This window comes from Sinocyclocheilus grahami, unplaced genomic scaffold, assembly GCF_001515645.1.
Source record: "Sinocyclocheilus grahami isolate Dianchi unplaced genomic scaffold, SAMN03320097.WGS_v1.1 scaffold55.1, whole genome shotgun sequence".
Lineage (NCBI taxonomy): Eukaryota > Metazoa > Chordata > Actinopteri > Cypriniformes > Cyprinidae > Sinocyclocheilus > Sinocyclocheilus grahami.
In genome coordinates this window covers 4750669-4764732 of record NW_015505234.1, presented here as the reverse complement: position 1 = coordinate 4764732, position 14064 = coordinate 4750669, and the positions used below count along the sequence as shown (strand labels likewise).

General features: G+C 36.6%; 1 protein-coding gene across 1 annotated transcript in view; it reads left to right on the top strand.

Annotated features, from left to right (window-relative positions):
• Nucleotides 1-9379: 9379 nt before the first annotated feature.
• The window catches only part of LOC107583922 (potassium voltage-gated channel subfamily G member 4-like), a 12822-nt gene continuing 8137 nt past the window's right edge, over nt 9380-14064 (top strand). Inside the window, exon 1 of the mRNA XM_016270274.1 lies at nt 9380-9454. The gene's annotated coding sequence lies outside the window, so the exon portion shown is untranslated. The remainder of the gene's footprint in view (nt 9455-14064) is intronic.

Genomic DNA, 14064 nt, shown 5'->3' with positions numbered 1-14064 from the left:
ATGTGTGTGTGCAGTGCACAGATACGTGTGTGTGCATGTGTACATTGAGTGATAACAAGATGACCTCCTCTATCTCTCACAGCACTTTCAATTCTTTGTGTAGTCGAATGTGAAGATGTACAGATTGATGTTTCACAGTTTTGTATGTTTACAAACATAAAACTTTTCTGCAAAGTTTTATGCCCCTATAAATTATATACAACACAATTTTAGCTTAGAGCTCAATATCAGATGCGGAAAGACGAGGCAGCAAATCTCTAGTAAACAGGAAACACAAAAAACACTGATAGAGAAAAGCAGTGAATAAATTCAACAACCCACAGGCTTATCTGAATGCTTTACATCAGTGTGACAGAATAGAGGTCTTCTCGGGTCCTAAAATCTGTACTCGACCCGAAAAAAATCTGTACTCATATTTTTAAAAGAAAAACCCAACCCGAGACAAACCCAATGAAATTAGACCCGAGTCCGACCTGACCCGATGGCATTTATTTTCGAACCCGACTGGACCCGAATGTAAACGGCATTGATGTGTGCACAGCCTGCTGCCCCGCAGTCAGTAAAGTAAAATCCCACTGATTTGGCCGCTTCTTCATTACTTTTATTTATTTAATATTTATTTAATTTATTGTTACTTTATATTATTGCCTGCCTGATGGATAAAAGTTATTTTGAGTTCAGCTTTCAATTGTGACCAGTGGATTTGAAAAATAAACGTGATAGTTTGATAAAAAATTAAATTGATAGCCTAATGATTCTCTAGTGTTGTCTGCAACCTAATCTCCGGCGAAAGGCTTCTGTACACAAAAAAGAAAAGCCCTGCATGAACACACAGCATAATGAAGCGAGTGGATTTTCCTGATGGATCTCATATGTATAAGATTATTTCTGTGTGTGAGATTACAAACATATTCTCTTTTTCTATTTGCATTCCTCACTGAACACGAATGTGCAAGTACACATCCGGGATAGTTTAAAAGAATTCGGGTCTTATCGTGTCCATTTGGAAAAAGCACATTTATTTTAAATGACCTGAGACCCGAGGCCGCTAATACCGAACCTGACCCTTGTCCGAGGCACTCATAGAAGTTTTGGACCCAAACCCGCTCGGGTCTCAGGTTGGACCTCGGGTTTTCGGATCCAAGTAGACCCGTGAAGACCTCTAAAACAGAACCCTGTAGCTTATGCAGCTAGTGTTCTAGCTCTAAATGAATCTATATGAAAGTACATTGGTCTCAAAAATTATCTGGACACTTGAGCAACCCATAAATGTGTGAATGGTATTAGATGACAAAATATCAAAACAAGTGGCATTTATTTTAAAGAAAAGTTTCACAAGCACACATTTCTGAATGTTTTGCAAAAAGTTTTTAATATATTGTTCAAAATAAAGACAAAAGGTATTTGAACACTTTCCAGTAGTCAAATGTCAGTGGAACATGCCCATATTTAATGTGATGAACTACACCTGTGTAAACATGAGGGGAACTGACTACATCCACTAAAAATCACATTGGAACTGAAAGTCATTGGCAAAATAAAGTGAAGTTAGTTCTACAATAAGGGCTAGCATAATTTATGCAACTACATTCAGAAGTGACCCAGTGTAGTTTTAGGGCCTCTGTATGCCTATGTATGATTCCTAAACTCCCTTGTACAATTTCATTTTTGTTAATAAGGTTACGAGAATAAAGTCGTAATATTTTGAGAATAAAGTCAAAATTACAAGAATAAAGTCGTAACAATTACGAGATTACAGTTATAATATTTTGAGAGTATATAGAATAGATTGCACATCGAAATGTCCCGGATTGGGAGCACTGGGAGAAATTCCAGTGGCCTGGCAACTGATTTGAATATATGTTGGATTATTAGCAGAAATCATACCATGGTTCATATTCTTGCAGGGACAGTATGGTTGGAAATAATATTTCACTTCTTCGAATGCATTCATTAGCCTATTTGTAGAGTGCCAGCCACCCAATAATAGCAATAAGCTTTGTTCATTTGGTAATTTTAATATAAAACAAACTCTCAGCTTTCAAATGCTGTCTGTTTTAATGCAAAATACAAACAATATGTCTCTTTAATGTGGCGTCACATATCGCTGTATTTGCCTCAGTTTAAGTGGCACGTGAATCAGTCATCTTTTTGATTATAATGAGACATTTGTTTCATTAAATTATACTTTTTTTCATGCCTTCTGATGTTCCTTCATGTTTATATTGTGCTATAACTTGTAATAGAGGAAAAACACATTTATATTTGTTATTTTGTGATAAAACTGACAGAATTTGAAAGCTGCGCTGTGTTATATTAAGTGAAAGTGACGTGATATGTGGCCAAGTATGGTTACCCATACTAGGAATTAGTGCTCTGCATTTATCCCATCCTAAGTGCACACACACACACAGCAGTGAACACACACACAGCAGTGAACACACACACCGTGAGCGCCCGGGGAAGGGTTAGTTCACCCTAAGTTGAACTAACCCTTCCTCACTGAAGGTGGGTTAGTTAAAGGGTTAGTTCACCAAAAAAATGAAAATTAGGCTGTGTTTTACTCACCCCCGAGGCATCCTAGGTGTATATAACTTTCTTCTTTCAGACGAATCCAGTCGGAGTTATATTAAAAATTGTCCTGACTATTCCAAGCTCTATCATTGAAGTCAGTGGATGTTGCAGTGCTTCAGTCCAAAAGAAGTGAAATAAAAAGCGCCCATCCATAAAACAAAAGTGTCTCACACGGATCCGGGGGGTGAACAAAGGCCTCCTGTAGCAAATCGATGCGTTTTTGTAAGAAAAATATCCATATTCAAAACTTAATAATCACTTGAATCTAGCTTGCACTCACTGTTGTAAACGGAAGCAGCTCCGGGCGGAATACTTATGAGGTCGGCTTTGTGCATGCGCCGCTCAGAAGTGACGCACGCGGAAACACAGCGGAAAGATCAAAACAAAACAACGGTCACTAATTATAAGTACAAAACGAGGATTTGTAAAGAAGAATGTCAGAGGATTTTGATATAAGCCAAGAGGAGACTGGTTTTCCTTTGCTAAAGTAAGGAAACTTACTCGTCATCCGCCCGAAACTGCTTCCATTTACAACAGTGAGCGCAAGCTAGATTCAAGTGATTATTACGTTTTGAATATGGATATTTTTCTTACAAAGACAAGACACTTTTTTATGGATGGGCGCTTTTTATTTCACTTCTTTTGGACTGAAGCACTGCAACACCCGCTGACTGCAATGATTGAGTTTGGAAAAGCCAGGACAATTTGTAATATAACTCCGACTGGATTCGTCTGAAAGAAGAAAGTCATATGCACCTAGGATGCCTCTTGGGGTGAGTAAAACACAGCCTAATTTTCATTTTTGGGTGAACTAACTCTTTAAAACCAACAAAGCTTATTACAGTTACTGGGTTCTGGCGAGCTTCAAATAATGAATGGATTTGAAGACATAAAATATTATTTCCAATCATTTATTATACCGTGAATAAAACAGCTTGTGAATAGTCACTTAACGTTATTTACCTCAAAAAGACAACAAAATAACTTGTATAACAATATAAAAGTTAATGAGTTGGAGCCCACTTCAACCTTTAGAACGTTTTATTGCTGTTTTTAATTAAATACATGTGAAGAATGAAAGGTTGGATGCCACAGATGTTTTTTGCGGAGTAGGTAGTGGAATTTTCACATTAATCAACATTCTTCATGCAATACTGGCCTTGCTACGACTCAAAATATAATGACTTTAATCTCGTATTGCTACGACTTTTGTTTTTTTACTTTATTCTCAAAATATTATTTCTTTAATCTCATATTGCTACGACTTTATTCTCAAAATATTACCACTTTAACCTCATATGGCTATGAATTTATTCTCGTAATTTTTTATTTTATTCTCAAAATATTATGACTTTAATCTTGTAATCTTACATTTATTTATTTAAGTATTTTACGTGGCTCTGAAACGACATCATAGATATGGATAGTCAAGAGTTTATAAACATTTATGTAGTAGCATCTGAACTCGTTTAAACTGACAACCTTGGGAATCAATCCAGCGAGGTTAACTTGTGTGTTCAAGAGAAGGCTGTATTCTCATAATACCAAGCAGCACCTTTTTATTTATTGTTTAGATAACAATAAATACATTCTCGTGAGGTGATAAGATGACTTTTATCTGGATTCATATGCCCTAATACCCGTTATCTTTGTAGCACCTAAATAAGTTGGAAGCAGTGCTACTAGAATGGTATTATGGGTTCGCATGGGTGTACCTTCTGCAGTTTTGTTACAATTAATTATATATTATATATAAAAAATTTAAAATAACATTTATTCAACTCGTTCTATATTGTGTGAAAAGATAAAGCATCAGCTAGTCAAGAGAATCTGAGCATCCATGGGATCTGCCCTATGGATCTGTGCTTCACTCCTTCCTATGGATCTTTTACTTTTTTCCCCTCTTGTCCTACAGTAGATTCACTCTAGTGCTACTTTCTCTATAGTTTTTCCTCTGCTTTCTTAAATATTAATTTCTACCTTTGCTTTTCTTCTTTTGGACTGCTTTTTTCTCTGCCCTCTTATCTTTTCTCACCTTTACTCTTGTTTACCACTCTCTACCCCTTTCTTCCCCCATGCTGTCTTATGCTCTCTCTCCTTTTCTCCTCCCTGGAGCTGCAGGTGTAAATTTTGCTTTGTTTGAACTACAGTAGCAAGGACTCAGAACTGAAGGTGTTTGTATGCCATGAGCATCCTGCAAACTCTTACTCACCAAGCACTGGTGGCACACACACTTATTCACAGTGTCCTGTAAAAGTGAAGCTGTATCACTGACAATATTAAGGATAAAACTATACATATTTTCATATTATTTTGTATTTATTTATTTTTTCAAATAGGTACAGTAAAAGATATATAGAATGGCATAAGGGAAAGTAAATAATGACAATTAACTTTTTTGGGGTGAACTATCCATTTAATAAATCCCTGAATAATTAGGCTGGTTTTGAGTTAATCTGATATGGAGATGTGTTTTTGAAAGTTGGACCTTTTGAGTCACTGCTTAAAAAATACAAAGCTTTTGGCAGTTTTGAGCATTGTTAATGCTCAATAAACAGTGTGAGACGTGATGCTACAGTTTCATTATGCAAACTGTCTAACAACCAAAATATGGCACACTGTCAGCATGCTATTTAAATCACTGGCAGTCTGGCACTAATAAAATTAATGTTAAAATTAAAAAAACAATAATGAGAAAAAAATCTAATGAGCTTGTTGTAGTTGGAGGATTGACTTTTGAGATGACTAGTCCATATGAGCAGAAAATCAGGACTGATCTGCAAATAGCTGGTATTAGTACTTGAAAAGAAATGGGTCTTTTCTGCCATGACAATTATTTACTAATGCATGTTTGAATTGGCCTGAATTGAAAAATGTAGAGAATAAATGATTTAGTCATGAACTCAGTCTTTTTAATTTGGCTAAAAGTCTCCAGCCAGTGCATCAAGCAAAGAGTGGATTTGTGTTTGCTACAAAAAAGACAACATAATCAGTTTGATTTGATGGAAACCTTCCTTGCTTGACCTGGCATATACTTACCAGCAATCAAAATATTTTATATTGCAGGTGAATTCACTAGATTACATGCATTAAGACATAATGAACAGCCTCGTTTCTGAGCCACAAAGGTGAGCACATTATCTACCGTACATATGCTAGATGAAAGTACTGAAAAAAGAAAAAAGAAACAGGTAAATTAATCATCTGTCCTCCTGACTGCACTCAAGCACACAGAAGGAGAGAACATTTAAAGCCATTTTACAGCTCTGCATCACTTTCACGCCTGTGAGATTCATGAGACATGAAGCTGGTCTCTGAAACTTTAGTCAGTGCACCAAAGCTGGTTTAATTTTCCTCTTGACCGATCATAGTCTCCACACACCCATCAGTGGCAGACTAGCTAACGCTATACATGTCCTGTTCATGCTATGTTGGACAGAGTATTACAGAGGGCCTGATGGTGTCGGCACAAGTGCAGGGCATGAGTGATTTTGGTGTTGTGTTGCAGTTTTGCATTTTGGCACTATGATTTGCCAGAAGTGGAGTTCCTGGAGCAGGTGGTGATGCAGGGTTAGCAATGATCTCAGCTACTGTTCTTTGGCCCGGGTTCTTACTATAAGGCAGGAGAAGGTGAAAAATCCACTGCGCAATCTGGACAATGTGCCGCAGGTTTCCTCTTGAGTGGGAAGATACCGCCCAAAACCAGCATGATAAGCCCAGGTGACAAAGTGAGAGAAGGGAAAGGAAACACTAGATGAAGACTGGGTGCACTTGTAGAAGTTTCCATTAATGCCATGTTTTTTTATGCCATTTAAATTAAGTAATAATGTCTACAACAAAGCAGTTCCTCTAAATACATGGAATTTGTAGGATTTGTTGTTTTTGTTGTTGTTGTTGCATTTATTAGAATGTTCTCACTAATTTATTGGTCTGATTTACATGATACAGACCTCAACAATTTGCATTATTAACATTGGTTTACAAATGTGCACATTAGACAGTGATGAGATTTATTCCAGTGGTTCTCAATGTTTTTGACTCAAGGCCCCTACCCCATTGTTCACAACGAAATTTACAGACCCCATGACATTTCTATTTGTGTTTTTCCTGGATTTTTATAAATATTTTTACTCACAATTTCAAAAATATTTTAGAGCTTGACATAAAAATAAATAAATATATAGTCTTAATAAAAATTCCCATGGACTTTTAAGATTTTATTGATTTACATGACTTTTCCAGGTTTAAGAAACACAATTTTAAAATTAGGTTTCCTCATATATTATTTTATATTTAGATTCCATTGGAATCCTTGTTCTTCAATTAAAGACAAATGTTGAGGGGGTTAATTGAAATAAGTAATATCTTGTATTTAGTTATTTGGACTTATGCTTGTTTTGCCTTGATTTAAATCATTTTAAGTAATTTTTAGGCTCCCTGGAATTTTTCTGAGGCCCCCTAGTGGGCCCCAGGCCCCTATCTGAGAACCACTAGTTTATTCTAAACCACATACGACTGACAGAAATGAGATGGAGTTCAGTGAGTCATTCTTAGAAACTATTTAAACTGTCCTAACTATTTTAAAGTCATGACTTTGAGTCAAACCATGAATTGATTTGACTGATGCATTGACAAAGAAGAACCTTTCATAAGCTGGTACACAAGAGTTAATTTGTTTGTAAATTAGAAATTACTGTGGGTTGGGAGGGTCGATTACTAATTCCATGGCTTTGAATGAGCTGAGTTTTAGTTTTTTTCCATTTTACGAGAATGCAGACTGCCTTTCTACTGCAAATGGACTGACTTTTTTTGTAGTTCTACATGCTTTCATTTTGATCAAAAGTGTATAGGAAGAAAGAGAGCTAGCAACCCTGCAGTGCTCCAATATTGATGCAGAAGAAATTGGGAGATGATTGCCCTCATATGCAGGTTACAGGATAGGTTTTTATATAACACTCAACAGCAGGAGTTTTCAAGTCACAAAGTGCCAGTGTAGGTCAAAAGTGTTATTGCACCAGAATCACCTTTGTTAAAGCTGGAGCTGAGGTCCTGAACGAATTGACTTGCTTGAACTCCTTAAATGAGCAGCATGACTTGAAAGAAAATGTTCTGAACGGGAGCTGTGCTTACACCTGCCTGCTGTTTACCATTCCGAGCACTAACATCTTTTCAGTTCCAAGGTTACAGGGTTCACAAAAAGATACTCTGGAGTGTCTCACAGGTATACGTATAAACAAGCACTCACGTGGCTGACTGTATGCAGTAGTGCTTGTCTTTGTTGGTGCTATAGTGAAGTGGTTACAAGCTCAGGGTAACTGGAAGGTTGCTGGTTTTAGTCAGATTGGCAAGTCACTCAAACCCAGGTTGCTTCAAGAGGCCCAGCATGCATCACAATACAAAAAGTTTCATAATACAAAAATGTAATGGGCTTCTTGCTTTAAATTTAATGCAATAGTAGAGAAGCTAGGAAACGACAGTGAGAAGATGCATGGGATGCATGGTGTGGTGCTGTAAGGCCATTAATGTATGTGGGCACGTCTGATAATTTTTCTTCTTGTGCTGCATACTCATTTTTGATTTAGCAGATGCAGAGATGGTAAATGGTGTAAATAGTGCCATCCATCAGAAGATTCTATCCACAAGTAGCTTCATCCCAGAGTTAAAGATGCATTTTTAATGCTTGCCCGCTTGTTATCTTCACCTACAGTATAATTTTCTGGAATTAAATTGCAAGATGTACACAACTTGTGCAGGCCACACTTTGTGGGTGCTTTTATGTCTCTTTAGCTCACTCTTTCACTACTTACTTGTGCATAGACATATAATACAAACACTTTTTTTTTTTACAAAAACTGTCACAGTTTCGAACTTTTTCAAATTGTTTTAAAGTCATGAGGCAATATAAACTTTGTGAAGCTTTTTCTTGTGTGAACTTTGAAAAAGAAAATGTATGGCACTCAAAATGTGTGTGACGAGAGGGGCGGGGCCGAGAGCCGTGGGAACGGAGCGCGCATTATCAATTACTCCACCGGCCTCGCTCCGTTCCCACGGCTCTCGGCCCCGCCCCTCTCGTCACAGTGTGTAATTAAAAATAATAATTTTCGTTATATTTATAAAAATATGCATACAAAAATATATTTAGAAAATATTATAATTGTAATAATATTTAAATGTATTAGTACTTGACTATCTTTCTAGAGTTAATACTTAGCGGGGTCACCTTTGACAACAATTACTGTGTTTATCGAACATGAAACTGATGCCACGACTTCGTTAAGTTAAGCAGGAACTGTTTGCAAACTGCAGTGTTTAAGTCATTTCACAGATGCTTAATTGGAATGACTGGATCTCTCCAGGACATCAGTGTTGTAAGTGTGTATTTTGCCGTATGCTTCAGGTATCTGTCCTGTTTGAAGATGAATCACCCTTGAAGTCTCAGTGCTGTGGGGGACTAACATGTTTTCTCCTAGGACTTTCTTGTTTTAGCTCTATCCATTGTTCTTTGTGTCTCTCTGAGTTTTGAGCCCCTGCTGTGGAAGCATAGCCTATGCAAGTCCATGAATGCAGACACTTCTAGCTGCGTATGCTCAATTTTGTGTTGTTTTATGAAAATGTGTTAACAGAGTTGCCACAAGGGGCAGTATAGCAACATTAGCATGTAACATTAACCTGTTAGCATTCCACTGTGTTTTAGGCATTTTAGGCAAATTTTACAGGAATGCTATGGGGTTAAACATTATTTACTGTCAGTTTTCTCTTTCAGCCTCATAATGGCAAGAGGTGGTGAAATCCACTGATTTCAATTTGCCAGGAAGCAGTTTAAGCTACTAGGCTGCTATAATGCTTCATTGGAAGACCTGGATTTGCCAACATTCATTAGGTACATGGCATTTGATTTTTCAGAGACATTCAAGAGTTTTTAGGGTCTAATATTGTGGTAGCATTGGTTTCAGATTTGCATGTCCATAATCTTCATGTGAGGCTGGTAAATCCAATGGTGGTTGGTAATTTTACATGTCAAATTTCCTCTCTGAGTAGTTTAACTACAATAAATCACAATGTGCACCAGGTAATATTCAGTTAATTCAGCTTTTTATTTCAGATTAATTCACTTAAATGTCTTGACATTTTCTCACCTTTACATTATAAAATAAATTTTCTCTAATTCTAACTAATTCTCAGTTATATACACCAGGGTTCCATGTAACTCAATGAAATGGGAATACAAAACGAAAATATGTTGAAGATTATTGGTAACCAAACCATTTTGGTGCCCATTGACTGCCATTGTATGGACAAAAAACACTGAGATTCCACAAAATATAATCTTTTGTGTTCCACAGAATATAGAAAGGTCAGAGGGTGAGAAAATATTGACAAGAGTTGCCACAAGGGGTAGTATAGCAAAATTAGCATGTAACATTAACCTGTTAGCATTCCACTGTGTGTTTTAGGCATTTTAGGCAAATTTTACAGGAATGCTATGGGGTTAAACATTCATTTACTGTCAGTTTTCTCTGTCAGTTCATTTTTGGGCGAAATATCCCTTTAAACATTGTATATTTCCAACAAGCACCTGTTGCCTTCCTACTTTCTCTTTACAGACTAGCAGGATGAATAAATCTATCCGTTGACCTCTTGGTTATTTTTCCACTGTGATGTTTATGGGTTGGCTGTTAGGTATCCATGTCTGTTCAATGTCTCCTTGGTCCTGACTAAAAGCTAGAGATGCTGCTCTGAAAGGGAAGGATGTTACAGTGCTGTTTACACTTAGGCCAGAAACATACTTGAATGCATGGCCAACATTGGAAGCAGACTGTCCCATTGTACATACTTTTCATGCATTGTTATGTTACTGTGATGGTAGCAAGTAGATAGATACTACTGGTGGCTAGCAAGAAACATGTCAATTTGGTGTGAAAGTTAGTGTTTTATGGCCAGCTGCATTTTTTTTCTACTACAGCCATGCAAGCAAAATTAATTGACTATCTTCACTTACTGACTACACCTCTGATTTCTATAGTCTGATGTAGAGATGCTCTGGCAGAAGGAGACCACAAAACTGCAGGTGCAGGACTACAGTAGTAAACCTTGCTTAACAGGATTTGCAGTAGCTGCCATAAAGGACAGATCAAATGGGCAGAGTGCAGCATTTGTTTTCGGGGACGGGGGGGAAGGAGGATGCTGAAGAGGCTAAACAGAATGAGAGCAATTCAGTTAGATGAAAGAAGTGGGTAGGTGACCAGTTCCTCCAAAGGTCATGTGGGTGCAGTCACAGGTAGTTGCAAGGGGATTCGTTTTTGTGTCTTTTTTGATCTCTGATCTTTTTCAGCAGACAACTCTTTGCAGCCTTTCTCTACACACAGCTTATCACAATCAAGTTTAGTGGGCACCGTGACAGATATTGAGACACACTGAGTGCGAAAGGCACTCAAAATCCTCCTGATGCAGAGCCTAAAATCACAGACTCCAGTCATAAAAATTGATTTGACTGTGTACTACAGAATGTCAAGGAATTTGGCAAACATTTGTACGTTAGAATGTACTTCTCAAAGAAATAATAATAATAATATTTAGACAGTTTAATAAAACAGTTTTTTAATGATTATCACAGTAAACCTCTGTTGTGCAGCAATTTGTTTGCCAAAAAATGATGTTAAAATGTTAACATTTCATTCATTATATCTTATAAGATTAATTAAATAGTTTGTTAATAACAAATAATCATTTATTTGATTAATCATTTGTTTGTTAATCATTCATTTGATTACCAACATTTTTGATAATAAATTAAATATTAATAATCATATAAATTTAAACATTTATTAAATCATAAAACACAGAATACAGAAAAAATGGAAACAGACATCACAGAAATTCTGGAGAAAAAAAAGAATAATAAAAATTTAATTAAATTAAACCATTCAAATGGCACTATTATTGTTAAAATTGTTATTATAAATTATTCATAAATTGTTCGTTTTATTAAATTAATTGATTAGATGTCCTTTTTTTATTATTAATTGATTATACATCCTTTTTGTAGACATCCTTAAAGTTTAGTTAGACTATTAAAATGGAATCCAGAAAAATTAAAACAAAAAACTGAGAATTTGGGGAAAATAAAACTGATTTTATAGTGCTGTACCAACTTGCCCATCCATCCCTTCATTACTCTCCATGATAAGATCATAAGGTGAGGAAAAGAGAACGAGTGTGTCTTAGCAAGCGGGAGATGGAGAGGCAGGTGTTTAGTATTCTGAGACCGTCTCGCTGTTAGGTAGTGCAGAGCTGAACCGTACCATCCCACCCTGCGCTTTATACTTCGGGTTTCTGGGCTAGGATGGATAGAGATAGAGAAAGAGGGAGAAATGTATTGCTGTTTGACAAATTATTATTCAGGAGGAAAAATTGAGTGGAGTGCATTTTGGAGGATTACACAGATTAAAGCATCAGGCTAAAACTGGATGTGCATGTGTTGTTAGAAAGACTTGATGAGATAAAGAAAGAGATTTTTAAAAAATAAGAAGGTAATGTGACATATCTGATCATCTGTCATGTTCTTGTCTGTCTCTGCTCTGTGACTGTATTAGTGCACAGCAGAAGGGTGAGGGTTTCTGGGTTACTGCGATGTAGCACACAGAGTTCTTTCAGTGTCCCAATCACTCCATCTCTGTCTCTGCATCAATCCCTGGCAGTGACCTCAAGGTCATTTTGACATATGCCTTCATCAGCACACACAACCTGGTAAATACCCAACATGACAGATTGAGCACGCTGTTACAGATTTTTTGCTTACTTTATCCTTTATGTCTTTGAAACAACGTTCAATGAGAATATTGAATAGAGAGCAGCCGGGGGAGGCAAGAGTACAACGATTTAAATAAAAGCAATATGCTGACCTCAACAATTTCCTGCCTGCGGTCTTTTTCTAGGAGCTCAGAATGACGTGGCATTATTGACTCTGCGCCAGGAAATGTTCGACAACACATATTTTGGCAAGAGAAAGTGGAAAACAGTGAGACAGAGAATGAATAATGGACTTAGATGACTGAAGTGAGGTATGGAAAGAGAGACTGGTATGGGCTCATGTCTGATGTGTTAGAGCAGCTGCAGTGCGGTGGAGAAGACTTAATCACATTACATCATATCACTCCCTGCACTATGTTAAACATCCATTTACCTCTCTTTCATCGTTTTTATGTTTTTTGGGGGCATCACCCATCACTCTTGCCTGTAGAAAGAGTTCTGAGAGAGTCCTCAGCCTCATATTTTATCACTTTTGTGACAGTCATAAGCTCAAAAACATCAGAGACAGGAATTGGAACATCTGCAAGCTTTGTGATATCTGCTTTCCTCCTAGTCTCACTTCAACCTCTCTCTCTCTCTCTCTCTCTCTCTCCTGTGTGTGTGTGTGTGTGTGTGTGTGTGTGTGTGCATGCTTAAGTGTTTAAAATCATCTTGAATTTCTATGTGTAGACATACACACACACACACACATACTGTATATTATTCAAATGTTTAGGGTAGTCTGCTAATCTTTGTTGAATAGAAAGTTCAAAAGAACAACATTTATATGAAATCTTAACATTCTAAATGTCTTTACTGTCACTTTTGATCAGTTTGACCAAACTTTTGAACCTCAGTGTGTATATATATTATATTTATTACCTTGGTAAACTTTTGTCAACAAGTTGCGTAACTTGTGCAGTTTAATAAATCAATTGTTGAATTGGTTCTCATTGAATCAGTTTGGATGACTCACTCACTCAACAATAGATTTTTATGTCTATTCTCTGTGCCGCCTTACTGGAAAAACAATATCCTGAAAAAAACACAATTTCTTTACAAAGTTACATTGTAATTTAGACATTTTGATTTTGTTTTGTTGTTTTTTGAAATGGATGAGAATAAAGAGTGAACAAATGTGCCCACTGTAAGGGAAACAGGTCAATAATTTAGCTCAAAGGGAATCATTTAAGATTTTAAAGGGAACTCCACCATTAATATGTAAGGGCATTTGGACAGAATCACTGTTTTACGGCTGATCACTGAGACGGCCAGCGATTCAGTGAACGAGCCGTATGACATCAATTCTGCAATGGATATCTATATCCAAAATATAGTGAAAACACTATTAATTAGCATAGTAACAAGATCGGCAGTTTAAGACATTAACTTGTGAGCACAAAACATGAGATACTTCTCTTTTCAATATAAATAAGGCTTTATTGGATAAATCTAAGACATATAAACTAATCTAACACATGAACACACACATTCACACAAGTTGCAGATAGAGAGAAAGTGAGGAAATAATTGATTTAAGAGAATGAAAATGTGAAGTTTACAGCAATATGTGCAATTGCATAGATCTGAACAACCATCAATCACTTAATTAACCCTCGCATTGAGTTCCTCAATGAGATTAAAATTTATATTAAATGCACCAGTTCAGCTAGGATCTGGAGGTACTTGCTTTCTGTGTCC